Source organism: Neofelis nebulosa, chromosome 5 (assembly GCF_028018385.1).
Source record: "Neofelis nebulosa isolate mNeoNeb1 chromosome 5, mNeoNeb1.pri, whole genome shotgun sequence".
In the NCBI taxonomy this organism is placed as follows: domain Eukaryota; kingdom Metazoa; phylum Chordata; class Mammalia; order Carnivora; family Felidae; genus Neofelis; species Neofelis nebulosa.
The window spans coordinates 27,617,409-27,629,958 of record NC_080786.1 but is presented as its reverse complement, the minus strand read 5'-3'; the positions used below and the strand labels follow the sequence as shown (position 1 = coordinate 27,629,958).

The 12,550-nt window shown below is 40.3% G+C and overlaps 1 long non-coding RNA gene across 1 annotated transcript in view; it reads right to left on the bottom strand.

Moving 5' to 3' along the window:
- Positions 1-10,975, bottom strand: part of LOC131511837 (uncharacterized) — an 80,780-nt gene extending 69,805 nt beyond the window's left edge. Inside the window, exons 1-2 of the long non-coding RNA XR_009261769.1 lie at positions 10,784-10,975; positions 3,964-4,064 (exon numbers count right to left, since the gene is read on the bottom strand). This is a non-coding gene — a long non-coding RNA (uncharacterized LOC131511837). The remainder of the gene's footprint in view (positions 1-3,963; positions 4,065-10,783) is intronic.
- Between the last annotated feature and the right edge of the window lie 1,575 nt (positions 10,976-12,550).

The window sequence follows — 12,550 nt, the reverse complement described above, 5'->3', positions numbered from 1 at the left end:
AGATTTGGTCTGCTGCCTGGTTGATGAGGCCCCAGACCTCACAGGTGGTAACGAAGCTCACACTGGGGCAGGCCAGGATGCCTAAAACCCTAAGAGGACCTCAAAAACAGAGGGATTTACTAAATTTACAGGTTCTCCAGGTTAAATGTGGCAGGCAGAGTTTCTTGGGCTTGGTTTCCAAGCCTCAAAATAGGAAAGAAAATAATACATTTCAAAGTCTAATTGTGACTCCTGCTCTGTATGGTTGCCCAATACCTCATGGTTCTAGATTTGCAAAGCAAGCCCAAAGCAACCTGTATGATTATTTAACACTCTTACTGCACCTCATAAATTATCAGGCCAAATCGAACGAGAGCAGCCTTTTCTGTGATCAAAAATAATCCTTGCACATTATTTATAATCACAAAGGGGGAGACTGCCTAGAAACATTATCCTAAAATTGAAAATAAGCAAAAGAGATTATTGGGCATTCCTTCAGAATATATTGACCAGATCATTTTACAACCCTTCAGGGGTAAAGGCTAATGGTAGGAAACTGGTAGCAATGCAGATGATGCCTGACAAATGCAAATTTCATCTGATAGTGAGACAATTGATTTCCATTGGTAAAAATGATAATCCCTAACACCCTTTGTTTGTAGGGTATTAACCAATTTCACATCTATGAACAAACTCATTTTGGCTTTTTTTGTTTATTTGCTCTGACTATTGTAAAGCTCTGTTCCTCAGCTTCTCGTTTGACTTAGTTTTAACAAGGTATGGTTGCCTAATGAGTAGAATAAAATCTTTGACACGTTTATTTTATATTTGTATGAAGGTCATTTATTTAGCTTTTTGAAAAGTATTCTTTAGCACATACACTAAAAATATTCCAGAAGTTTTGTAATGAGGCTCTGTTGCCCAATTTTACCCTCCAATTCATACTGCAGAGCCAGATTAAGTTTCCCATTGTCCAACACTGATTATATCACCTCCTTGCTCCTCTTGATACAAAAAGGTTCAAATGCATTGGGTTTGTATTCCAGGCCTTTTCCAATCATGCCCCAACCTCTCTAGACTTACCCTTAGCTCCAGGTAGACAGTAAGCACCTGATAATGCTTGGTAAAAAATGGATAAATGAACTCATTAATATTATTTTCCTGAAGGTAGTGGTTTGCTTCTTATTGTTAAGAAAGAATGAAAGCTATTCCTTTCCCTTATTGGGCACCCCACCTAAAATATGTTGGTTATCCTTGTCTCAGTTTGGTTATTCTGAGAGACAGACTCAAGGTTCTAAGACAAAGATTCAAGGACAAATAGTTTGAGAGGTGATCTGAGAAAACACCAGCAAAGGAATAAGAAAGTAGCTGGGGAGGGACGTTTGGGTGGCTCGGTTGAGCATCTGACTCTTGATTTCAGCTTAGGTCGCAATCCCAGGGTCATGGGATGGAGCCCTGCATTGGGCTTGTGCTGAGCATGGAGCCTATTTAAGATTCTATTTCTCTCCCTTTGCCCCTCTGCCCCCCTTGCACTTTCTCTCTCAAATAAACATTTTTAATTTTTTTTAACGTTTATTTATTTTTGAGACAGAGAGAGACAAAGCATGAATGGGGGAGGGTCAGAGAGAGGGAGACACAGAATCTGAAACAGGCTCCAGACTCTGAGCTGTCAGCACAGAGACTGATGCAGGGCTCAAACTCATGGACCACGAGATCATGACCTGAGCCGAAGTCGGCCGCTTAACCAACTGAGCCACCCAGGCGCCCCAAATAAACATTTTTTAAAAAGAAAGTAGCCAGGGAAGAGAAAGAAAGCAATAAAGGGTATATTATTAAGCCAGTTCCCATAGTAGGTAACTGGAGTGCAGTTCATTTGGGGTGCTCTGGGGATAGAGCAGGACTCTTCTCAGAGATGTACCAGCCAAGAGGCAAGGACACAGTCTTTACTAATTCCCCACCTGTCATTGGTTGAGTGTTGCTTCTAAGGATATGATCTCCCGACAGTTCCAAGCATGCTCCCTCTACCAGACGAAACCCCTCAGGCAGAGAGTCAAAGATCTTCAGTTCACAGCACCGACAGTCTGGGCTACCACAATGGAAAAGCCAAGTAACTCAAGGTGTTTCTTCGAAGACAAAATCCATTCTCTTAACACCTGTCAGAAGCTGAATTTTTTCCTGATTATATTCTAGCACTATTGAATTCCAAACGGTCCTAAATTTAGGCATTATAGCTTTGCAATATACTGGAGGGTCTCAGGAGTCTGGAGTAACTAGTAGGAAAAAAATGGATTAAAAAATGGACAGACGACCTGAATAGACATTTTTTCAAAGAAGACATACAGATGGCCAACAGACACATGAAAACATGCTCAACATCACTAATCATCAGGGAAATGCAAATCAAAACCACAGTGAGATATCACCTCATGCCAGTTAGTATTGCTAGTATCAAAAAGACAAGAAATAATAAATACTGGTGAGGATGTGTAGGAAAAATAAATTCTTGTGCACTTTTGGCTGGAATGTAAACTGGTGCAGCCACTATGGAAAACAGTATGGAGGTTCCTCAAAAAATCAAAAATACAATTACCATATGATCCAGTAATTCCACTTTTAGTATTTATCCAAAGAAAACAAAAACACCAATTCAAAGAGATACATGCTACCCTATGTTCACTGCAGCATTATTTATAATAGCCAAGTTATGGAAGCAATCTAAATGCCCATCAACAGATAAATAAAGATATGGAATATTGCACATCCAATACAATTTAATTTAAAAAAGAATAGAATCTTGCCATTTGTGACAACATGGATGGACCTGGAGAGTATTATGTTAAGTGAAATAAGCCAGACAGAGAAAGACAAATACTATATGATTCTACTTACATGTGGAATCTAAAAAACAAAACAAATGAACAAACAAAACAGAAACAGACTCATAGATTAGAGAAACAAACTGTTGGCAATCAAAGGTGCAGAGCTTGGGGGAAAGCAAGAAAATAGGTGAATGAGATTAAGAGATACAAATTTCCAGTTATAAAATAAATAAATCACGGGAATGTAAAGTACAGCATAGGGAATATAGTCAAAATATTGTAATAACTTTGTATGGTGACAGATCATAATTAGGCTTATCATGGGGATCATTTCATAAGGTATAAAAATATTGAACCACTGTGATGTACACCTGAAACTAATAGGATATTGTATGTCAATCATACTTCAATTTTAAAAAATGATTGTATAATGAGATTGGTTCGGAATCCTGCTGGCCTTCATGGCATTACTTCTCCATGCATTTAATGTGCTCCCTCTGGGCTCTGTTTAGCATGCAGGTCATAGTGTGGGGAAGCAGAGGGGAAGCGGAGAGACCAAGTGCTGGAAATCAGAATCATCTTTGTTAAAAGATATTCTACATGCAAATGAGGAAGGCCAACAGGAGGCTCATATCTCTCTGCAGGAGATGCTTGAAAAGCAATCACAGAAAGCTATATGTTCACCTCTGGAACGGAGGCTAGAATGGAACATAGCTTTGGAAACTCATTGGGTCATGAGAAATTTTAATTGGTGGCAAAATATAACCACCATTGTGGTGCGATACAATTAGAACAAGGCTGACTTCCAATTTCGGCTGAATAATTATACTTGGAGAAAAGCTGTAACCCGTGAGCTTTCTTGCCAAACTGCCAGGCCACTACCACATCCCTCTGCCTCTCCTCCCCATTTTCAGGAAGTTCCTTACCTCCCTGGGTTCTCATGTTCTTAGACAGACATTCAGGTTTGCAGTAATACTTGTGAACATTGGTTCTTAAATATTAGCTGCATCAAAATCACTGGAGGTTTGCTAAAATACAGATTGCTAGGCCCTACCTCCAGACTTTCTGATTCAGTAGGTCTGGGGTGAATTTACAGCTCTAAGAAGTTCCCAGGCAATGCTGGTCCAATGATCATACTTGGATAACTACTGCATCCAAGACTTACTGGTTCAGGGTTTCCATTTTGGCAAGATCTTTAGGTGGTCCATGTGCTCACTGAAGTCTGAGAAGCACTATTTCTTCATTTTTTCCAAGGATTGTACCATTCTAGATGCATAGAAGAGAAGTTAATTTATTATATACAATAGATGCTTTGGGCATTATGATTTAATTTTCCCCTAAAATGATTGGTAAAAACTGAAATTCTAGAAAAGGAGTTCCCAAGTTTGTCAAGAATAGAATCCCTTTATAAGGTCAAAGTATTTTATATGTACTCCTCCCCATGTGAGTATCCATTTAATAGGAAAATAATTGACCCATTAAAACACCCAAGTATCTAGTATGCACAGTGTGAAACTCCTACCCAGGTGTTAGAGACCCCAGTGGACCATGGTCAGACAAGCCACAGGGACAAATTAGTGAAAGCCACCAAGCTGAGACAGGAAAGGCAAAGCAAGCAGGCAGGGGCCAGGAAGCTCTAGGAGTTCTGAGAACTGGAATAAACTGAAAAGTTAAGAAAGTCACAGCATAAGCAAGAAGTTTTGCAACTGAGGGAGACATGGCTACCTTGCTTCAGCCAGAAAGTCTTCTCTATGCCTGCGGCCATGGCAGCGTCTTCTGAAACTAGGACTTGGTGTCTAGGGCCCAGGACCCAAAGCAGAGCTTGATGCAACAACACCTCCATACATCACAGGGTCTGACTTTGTGGGCCTGGGAGAGAGAGGGCTGGGCAGCAGCAGAGCAACGAGGAAGATTTCTGGAGCCAGACTGCCTGGGTGCAGACTTGGCCGGTACCACTTGCTAGCTGGCCATCAGGCCTGCCCTGAGCAATGGGCCGCAGCCCGGCTGACTGGCTGCTGAGAGCCCTGGTGCACAGACTTTCCCAGCTCCCCACTGGGTGGCAGCCTGTCACCCATCCCACAGGATTCCCTGCGGTCGGGTATTCACACGTGAAAGAAACCAGCTACAAATCAGGGCTTCTTCGGCACCACCCACCCCTACCCCCCCACCCCCCCCACCCCCCCGCCAGAGTTGATTGTGAAACATTTACCAGCACAGCACCGCTCACTGCTAACTATGGGGATCCAAGGAAGAGTATATACATGTAGACTCAGGTATGTCTAAATACTGAGAAATTATAAATCACATTAACACACTGTTTTATAGAATAGTTCTATCCTCCAATCTGGGCAAACAGACCTTCATGATGACTGGAAAGCCATGTTCATATTTAGAATTTTATGTGGCAATACCATGCTGTCTTGATGATTACAGTTTTGTAGTAGAGGCTAAAGTCTGGGATTGTGATGCCTCCTGCTTTGGTCTACTTCTTCAAAATTACTTTGCCTATTCAGGGTCTTTTGAGGTTCCATACAAATTTTAGGATTGCTTGTTCTAGCTTCGAGAAGAATGCTGGTGCAATTTTGATTGGGATTGCATTGAATGTGTAGATTGATTTAGGTAGTGTTGACATTTTAATATTTATTCTTCCAATACATGAGCACGGAATGTTTTTCCATTTCTTTGTATGTTCTTCAATTTCCTTCATAAGCTTTCTATACTTTCCAGCATACAGATCTTTTACATCTTTGGTTAGGTTTATTCCTAAGTATTTTATGGTTCTTGGTGCAATTGTGAATGGGGTCAGTTTCTTTTTTTTGTCTTTCTGTTGCTTCATTATTAGTGTATAAGAATGCAACTGATTTCTGTACATTGATTTTGTATCCTGCGACTTTGCTGAATTCATGTATCAGTTCTAGCAGACTTTTGGTGGAGTCTGTCGGGTTTTCCATGTATAATATCATGTCATCTGCAAAAATCAAAAGCTTGACTTCATCTTTGCCAATTTGGATGCCTTTGATTTCCTTTTGTTGTCTGATTGCTGATGCTAGAACTTCCAACACTATGTTAAACAACAGTGGTGAGAGTGGACATCCCTGTCGTGTTCCTGATCTCAGGGGGAAAGCTCTCAGTTTTTCCCCATTGAGGATGATATTAGCTGTGGGCTTTTCATAAATGGCTTTTATGATGTTTAAGTATATTCCTTCTATCCCGACTTTCTCGAAGATTTTTACTAAGAAAGGATGCTGAATTTTGTCAAATGCTTTTTCTGCATCAATTGACAGGGTCATATGGTTCTTATCTTTTCTTTTATTAATGTGATGTATCACACTGATTGATTTGCAAATGTTGAACCAGCCCTGCATCCCAGGAATGAATCCCACTTGATCATGGTGAATAATTCTTTTTATATGCTGTTGAATTCGATTTGCTAGTATCTTGTTGAGAATTTTTGCATCCATATTCATCAGGGATATTGGCCTGTAGTTCTCTTTTTTTACTGGGTCTCTGTCTGGTTTAGGAATCAAAGTAATACTGGCTTCATAGAATGAGCCTGGAAGTTTTCCTTCCCTTTCTATTTTTTGGAACAGCTTGGGAAGGGTAGGTATTATCTCTGCTTTAAATGTCTGGTTGACTCTTATATTTTGGGAGATTTTTGATAACTGATTCAATTTCCTCACTGGTTATGTGTCTGTTCAAGTTTTCTGTTTCTTCCTGTTTGAGTTTTGGAAATGTGTGGGTGCTTAGGAATTTGTCCATTTCTTCCAGATTGTCCAGTTTGTTGGCATATAATTTTTCATAGTAATTCCCTGATAATTGCTTGTATTTCTGAGGGATAGGTTGTAATAATTCCATTTTCATTCATGACTTTATTTGGGTCATCTCCCTTTCTTTTTGAGAAGCCCAGCTAGAGGTTTATCAATTTTGTTTATTTTTTCAAAAAACCAAGTCTTGTTTTCATTGATCTGCTCTACAATTTTTTTAGATGCTATATTGTTGATTTCTGCTCTGATCTTTATTATTTCTCTTCTTCTGCTGGGTTTGGGGTGTCTTTGCAGTTCTGCTTCTATTTCCTTTAGGTGTGTTGTTAAATTTTGTATTTGGGATTTTTCTTGTTTCTTAAGATAGGCCTGGATTGCAATGTATTTTCCTCTCAGGATTGCATTCGCTGCATCCCAAAGCGTTTGGATTGTTGTATTTTCATTTTCATTTGTTTCCATATATTTTAAAATTTCTTCTCTAATTGCCTGGTTGACCCATTCATTCTTTAGTAGGGTGTTCTTTAACCTCCATGCTTTTGGAGGTTTTCCAGACTTTTTCCTGTGGTTGATTTCAAGTTTCATAGCATTGTGGTCTGAAAGTGTGCATGGTATGATCTCAATTCTTTTATACTTATTAAGGGTTGTCTTGTGACCCAGCATGTGATCTCTCTTGGAGAATGTTCCATGTGCCCTCGAGAAGAAAGTATATTCCTTTACTTTGGGATGCAGAGTTCTAAATATATCTGTCAAGTCCATCTGATCCAATGTATCATTCAGGGCCCTTGTTTCTTTATTGATCCTGTGTCTAGATGATCTACCCATTGTTGTAAGTGGGGTATTAAAGTCTCCTGCAATTACCACATTCTTGTCAATAAGTTTGCTTATGTTTGTGATAGTTTTATATATTTGGGGGCTTCTGTATTTGGTGCATAGACATTTATAATTGTTAGCTCTTCCTGATGGATATACCCTGTGATTATTATATAATGCCCTTCTTTGCCTCTTGTTACTGGTTACTCCAGCTTTCTTTTGACTTCCAGTAGCAGGATAGATAGTTCTCCATCCCCTCATTTTCAATCTGAAGGTGTCCTCAGGTCTAAAATGAGTCTCTTGTAGACAGCAAATAGATGGAATTCTATGGCTATTTGGGGATGAGCTGAGGGATGGAGGGACAGCCTCATGGGAGATAAGTAGGCAATGTCCAGTCTAGGTAGGACCTCACAGACCAAAGAAACATAGAGTTTGTTTTTGTCCTAAAAGCAATGGGAAGTCATTGGAGAAATTTAAGTGTGGGGAGTACAGGATCAGATTGCCACCTGGGTGGCTCAGTAGGTTAAGCATTGGACTCTTGATTTCAGCTCAGATCATGATCTCACAGAGGTGGGATCATGCCGGCATCGGGTTCCTCACTGGGTGTGGAGCCTGCTTAAGATTCTCTGTCTCCTCTTTCTGCCCTTCTCCTGCTCACATTCTCTCTCTCTCTCTCTCTCTCTCTCTCTCTCTCTCAAGTAATAAAATAAAATACGTGCCTAGAATCCACCCTAAACATTCTGATTTAGGAGGCTTGAGTTGAGACCTAGGAAATCTGTATTTGTAGCAAGCACTCCGGAGGATGTTGTCACATCAAGTAGTCATTGAACCTTCACATAAAGCAGCACTGGGATATTCTGATTCTTCAAAGTGTTGCTAAGCATCCAATGACTCTAAACAAGACTTGGGCATTGCAGAAATTTGCCTCAGAAAAGGACACCAGTAGGGTTTTATCAAGGCCAGATGGCTTGACTAAAATAGAACCAAATGCACAGAGCAGTGTGCTATTTTGCAGAGACAGAAGGTAGGGGACTTTGTCAGCTTGGTAACCATATAGTGTGCCCTGAGACAGTCAGGCCTTGCACTGTTCTTTCCTGTTATTGAGGGTTAACCCCAGAATGACTTTCCAGTAGCTAGATTTCAAAATGGCAAGTTCATAATTCCTTGCTCATCCAGGGAGTCCAATAGAGGCAAGACAGGGGTTTGTAGACCATTAGCTCCAAACTTTGGGCAATCTCCATCCAGGTTTTTCCCCAACTTTCCTTAATGCTTTGAAGCCAATGCCTGTGATATTTTGTCTTCAGCTTGCTAATTTGTGTACAATTATCACTGTATCTCAGCCTAATCCCTGTGGGATGAACAGATCAGGTGGAAGCCAGCATTGCAGGCAGTGAGAATTCATCCAAAGTAGAACAAAGGAGATAGATGTTTATTGAATGCACTACAAGGGAGCATTAGGCAGGACAGCAAAGGAGAGACTGTCTGCCATAAGGCAGTGGAGGCGGGGGGTAGGGGGCAGTGAGGAGGTATGGTAATGAGTGGAATTTTCCTTTTTTGTTAACTGTTCCTGGGTTTAAGTAACCAATTGGTCAGCAAGGGCATATGGCTATTTTGAAGTGGGTCGCCATAATGAACCTGTTTTCATTCAGCCTAGTGGTCACTGTGAGCCCTTTTACCGTACTCAGGGTTCCATTGCTCAAGCCTGTTGCCTAAAAGTGTCCTCTACAACCCCTAGTTTTCCACACAATGATTTGTCTGTATGACCCTTGAATTTTAAAACTATAAAATAAGCCAGCAGAGACAACCAGCAACACTCGTGGCTCTGTCTGCTCTCTGCCATGAGAAGATACAAGAAGTCAGCAGTCTGCAAGCCAGTTAGAGGGCCCTCAACCAGCACCCAAGCATGCTGGCACCCTTATCTCAGACTTCCAGATACTTCCAGAACTGCATAACTCCTGATGAGGCCTAGTGTTGGAATTTGCTTTGTCAGCAAATCTCAACACCACTCTTTAAAAAGATACCAGCCAGTACAATATGGTAAGCAAAGGAAATCAAAGGAATCGATTAAAAAGAAAGCCATTTTACCTGCATGCAACATGATCATCTTTGTAAAATATCCTATGGAACCCCCAATAAAGCTATAATAACTAGCAATGCATTTGGCCCTTCTCCGTGCAAGGAAAAAGATGAATAGAAGTTGCTCTCATCCCCTCCCCACCGGAATATTTTGACTCAGCAGCTCAAAGGGACAACTTAAGTTGTAGAAAACTGATGTAGATACAATTGGATAGAGTCATTTTTTTCCTTCAGAAGTTTAGAGTGTATAAACTAAGAAACCGAAGTTTGCAACACCTAAAAATCCAAACAAGAAGAGAGGTAAGCAGAAACTATTGACATAGAGTGAAAAATTGAAAGAGAAAGAATGAGCACATCATAAGACCACTGATGGTCCTTGATCTCTCCGGATCATTTTCTCCTTTTCAGACATAAAGAAAATATGGGTTAAAAGTAAGCAAAACAATAGCCACAAGTAAAAAACCACCACTGCCAAAAAAAACAAAAAACAAAAAACAAAAAACCCAAGTTTGAACATTTATTAAGATAAATACTTGATAAGAAGGGCAAAATTGAAATCAGTCAATAAATTGTGAAATCCCTTAGCAAAATGTTTTATGTTTATTAAATTAATCAAGTATTTTTAGGGGGAATATGTTCTTAGAAGAAAAAGAATAGACTTCTTTAGCTGTAGGTTTGGGAGATGGTTTATCACTCAAGTTTGGAAAATAATAAGAGCTCTTTTTTGAAAAAATGCTCTCATAGATACAAATGAAAATGTTAAAAAGCCAAAAAATGTGAATTCATTACCTCTAAAGTTTGAAGAATTAATTTAAAAATAAACACTATCCACTGGAAATAAAGACCTGAAACTGATATATGTTATGGCAGTTTTATACCTCAGTTAAAAAAAAAAAAAAAGTGATTGGAATAAATTACTAGATGTAAAAAATTAAAAAAAGAAAGGACTTAGGAAAATAAGACCAAGTTATGTTAAGGCTTTTTCCTGGTCTCATGAGAATCTGGGCAATGATGGTGGCTTGAACTAGGGTTGCAACGATAGGAGATGGAGAGAAAACCGTGAAATAGTTTGGAGGTAAAAGCTTGCCCAGATTGCAAAAAAGTCCTCACCTCATTACTGGGGTTGTTCAGGGTCAGAGTGACAGGATTAGGACAGGCTTGCCCCTAAATCCCATCGGAACGCAAATCTCCCAGAGAAAGATAGCCTTCATCTCCGTCTTTATCGAGCCTTGCCACCTCTGTGTGGCTAACGCGACCAGACCTGACCCCGAGGAGAAGCCAGTGCAGAGTGGAATGACGCTAAATGTCAGGGCACGAGTCCCCAGCTCAAAGGCCTACCTGGGCCGGCAGGTAAAGTGGGTGAGTGGAGCTGCCATGGTCAGAAAATACGCAGCAGCCAACGCTGTTGCCAGGCAACAGGGGAGCCTGGAGAACAAGGGACACCGGCTGCCTGGGAGGTACAGCCAAATGCCAAGCCCAGCCCCTGACGAGCCCGGGACAAGGTGGCCACAGTATTGCTAAAGATTCCGGTTTTCTAAGAGGTGCCAGAAATGTAGTTTTTTTTTTTTAAGTGTGAGAACACTCGATGTTTAAAAATTGGAACTAATTCAAATTTTAGAAAAAGTCAGGGGGTGGGGAAGGGGAAATAGGATCCATAGGTCAAACCTTGCAATAATTTTGGAACTTCTAGTCTACTTTGTTAGACATTAACTCATTTAATCCCTACATTAATCCTGTGAGTTTAAGTACAATTGTCCCTACTTGGCAGATGAGAAAATTTAGGCTCGGAGGGCATGGGATTTGTTACAAAATCAAAGATATTCAAAGATTGTGTTTGGGTTTCTTCTGGCAATGTAAGAGCAGCACCTTTTGTCATTTTCCTGGCATTCCTCTTCAAAATTGGACTTAATTTCCTTAAAAAAAATTTTTTTTTTAATGTTTTTTTTTGAGAGAGAGACACACACACAGCATGAGCAGGGGAGGGGCAGAAAGAGAGAGAGATTCCGAAGCAGGCCTCAGGCTCTAAGCTGTCAGCACAGAATCTGATGCGGGGCTCAAACTCACAGACTATGAGATCGTGACTTGAACCGAAGCTGGATGCTTAACCGACTGAGTCACCCAGCTGTCCCAAAATTTGGCTAAATTTTTTATGGGATTGTCTTTTTCTTTACTTCTTTGGTATTTGTCATATTGTTCACGGTTTTCTCCACAAGGAACAATTTTAAAGGTGGGTGCTTCAAGAATACATTGTTCAAGACTGATTCTGTTTGAAAAGATGTTTGTGTCTTTTTAATCTCAAAAAAGAAAAATTGTGTCCACCTATCCTGGCTTATTCTGAATCCCCCGTGTAAGCACAGGAATGTGTAGTCCCACAGGGGTTGGAGACACAAGCCGCATCTGAAGTGAGCTAGAATTACCGAGAACCATTTTAATTTACTTTTGAAGCAAACCTGTGGCTGAATCCATGTGTGTTTGAGGCCAGTCACATAACTAGGATGTGAAACTTACACATTATTAAAACTCAGTCACAGCACTATCTTAGAATTTAGGCCAGTGAGAGACTTTTGAGGGGAGCAGTGTTGTTAGCATGACCTGTGTGTGATGACAATAAAAAGCAAGTTGACTTTTAGTCAGTTTATTGTTTTTATATCCTCTATATACAATGCAACCTTGTATTGCTTTACCTTGGGCAACTGCTCTCACCATCTACTCTTGGTATGCTGCTCTATGGATGCCGATTTTCAAGCATAATTCTGGAAAAATCCAGAGGTATGATAGCATCTAATGCTGGCCAGGATTTGGGGTGTCTGGGGGGTAGGAGAGAAACAGAGGGGGAGAGGAGAAGGCAGAATATACTCATGTGTTGCTGGAGGAAATGGGGATCATTGGGTGATAGCTATGAATATTAAACATAAACATACCTTTTAATTCAATAATCTTACTCCCAAGAATCAGTTCTATAGAAATAAAAGTCCTAATTCTTAAGCAGCTATGGGCAACAACATTTATTGGGGATTGTTTGTGGAAGGGAAAAATGAAAAACAGCTGAATGCACATCAAAACATTGTCATATATCTGAACCATGGAGTTCCACATGGCCACTAA